The sequence below is a fragment of the Octodon degus genome, unplaced genomic scaffold (genome assembly GCF_000260255.1).
Source record: "Octodon degus isolate 3935 unplaced genomic scaffold, OctDeg1.0 scaffold00065, whole genome shotgun sequence".
Lineage (NCBI taxonomy): Eukaryota > Metazoa > Chordata > Mammalia > Rodentia > Octodontidae > Octodon > Octodon degus.
In genome coordinates this window covers 4404276-4406565 of record NW_004524641.1, presented here as the reverse complement: position 1 = coordinate 4406565, position 2290 = coordinate 4404276, and the positions used below count along the sequence as shown (strand labels likewise).

The 2290-nt window shown below is 41.4% G+C and overlaps 1 non-coding gene across 1 annotated transcript; it reads left to right on the top strand.

The window, feature by feature from the left end:
- The first annotated feature begins 1728 nt into the window (after nt 1-1728).
- LOC111817663 lies at nt 1729-1860 on the top strand. Its single transcript, XR_002821805.1, has one exon. It is a non-coding gene; the product is annotated as a small nucleolar RNA SNORA38 (small nucleolar RNA).
- The last annotated feature ends 430 nt before the right edge of the window (nt 1861-2290 follow it).

The window sequence follows — 2290 nt, the reverse complement described above, 5'->3', positions numbered from 1 at the left end:
GGTGGCTGGCTCGGCACGGGGCTAGCATATCATGCAGTACAGGGGATCAAGCCCAGACCTGAGGCACTTAAGACCACTAAGCTATCTTCCCAGACCTCACAGAGCCATTCTGGCCAGTCTTGAAAATGTCCTGTAAGGAAAGCAGATGAATTCTTACTTCAACAACCCAGATGAAAAAGGCCTGCATCTCAAAGAAAAGCTGAGCCCGCATCTGGACAGCATGGAGTGAGAATAAATGTTGCCTATGGAAACTGCCATCTTGTAGATTGCAAATGAAATTATTTTTCAGTCTTGTTAATAACATTTGTGTACTACGTGATATATCCATCAGGAAAAATCACAAATAGGTAGTTTCCAGGTGTTAAAACCTGTTATAAAATGTATTTGTGTGTGGTTACATTTAGAAAGCATGCATATTAAAAAATAATTCAAATGTTCAAAAAATGATAGGAAGGCTCATGGAATCCAGGGTTCTCTGGAGCTCAGCATGAAAACTAGAGCTCTCCTGTTGGGAAAGACGGCGTGCTCTGTGGAGATCTATGAAGATGGCCTGACTGCTCCTGGGCATGACAGGGGCTGCTGAAGAGGTTGGAGGCAGTAGAACAGCCCATCTCCTCATAATTCATGTTCATGCTAAGGCCTGAGTCTTGCTGAACCCTCAGCTGCTTTGTCTAATACCTGGAAAATTGTTGGACAGAAATACATGCTTAGAGAAAGCATTGCTCTTTGTGAATAGAACCATCAAGCACAGAAGCCACATATAAGAGAAATTACGAAAAAACCACATGGAAAAGTCATAAAGTACTTAGGGGACTGTGGGATACTCAACCCAGATGTGAAAGAACATGCAAAGTTCCTACCAAGAGCATGAGGAGAGTGACAAGGAGAGAGCCTGTGCTGTTGCTTCTACCCTCTTCAGCAGTGCCTGGCATTCCCAGGAGAAGTCTGGGGCATCTTCATCGATCTCTGCAGGGCATATCTTGCCCCACAGGCTAGGGGAGCGCTAGAGGGTGCAGGTGCTGGTGAACACAGGATGATCACACAGGAAGGACATGAGGAGCAGAAGCACCAGACACAGCATCTTCTATAGGTCCTTCATGGGTCTGGGGCTTAAGTGGAGAACACCTGGTCACCAGTGGCTGTGCCTGCAGGTAAATCTCAAGGGGTGGGAGCTATGGGTAGCAGTTGTCCATACCCTTCCATCTCCAGCTTCTCTGCCACTTTGAGGCACAGAAAATCCAAAACTAAGCTTCCTTTATTCCATTTAAGAACCCCAAATCTCAGCAAGAGTGAAAATCTGATGCCAGAGCATATAGTATCCTGCTAAGCATCAACCCAATTCAACCAACCTGCTTGGCTATTTGTCAAACATTACTCTAAATGGAGTAGAAAGCACCTAAGAAACAATTAGTCCCTTGGTAAACATCCATTTAAGGAAGATGTCTGCGTCCTTTGTATAAACCAAACAAGCATTTAATGGGTACTCAGAACAAACATTTTAATAAATGATTTTTTAATGCTTTCAGGAAACATCTTAGTAGACATTTTTAAAATGACACAGACACAAACCATTTAGATATTGGTTTTAGATGTAATTTATTTACAAAACAACATAATCATCTTTAATGCTGGAGATACAAATAAATTCTACTCCATACAGTATTATAGAAGAATCAGAGTCAATGACTGAACTGGGAAGATTGCAAAGTTCTCTTAAGTGCAGAAGAATCCTCCTACAAAGGCATGTCTTGAGTTCCTTGTCTTTGGACACGTAAGAATTGGAGGCAAAGAAAATTGTGGATTTGGCGACATCTGGGCCAGCTTGTTCCCTGCAGGCTCCAGATCAACCATCTCACATAAAAAATTTAAAAAAAATTAAAACTAAGTGCAGAAGAAACCAGAATGTGATATTCTCTTTTCAGGTTCTTAAATAATAGAATCTCCAGTATCCAGTAGTGTTTCATCAATCAGGTCAGCCTAAGAAATGGCTGCCTTCCTAAATGGATTCCTTAGGATATTCTTTACTTCTTCAAAATATTGATAAGAATGCCACTGTGAGTCACCAGTCACTATTATAATGACTTTAAAATAAAGAGAAGCTATTGGTTAAAAACTCAACTTTAACAAGTTTTTGAAGATGGAAGGTGTGTAATACAGTAACATAATTATGGGTCTGAACAGGGGCCAGGGAGATAGCTCAGTGGCATAAGGGCCTGCCTGGCAAATACCATGTCTTGAGTTCAATCCCTGGAACCAAAAACTAAAGGATACCATAGAAGCAGAAAATCTA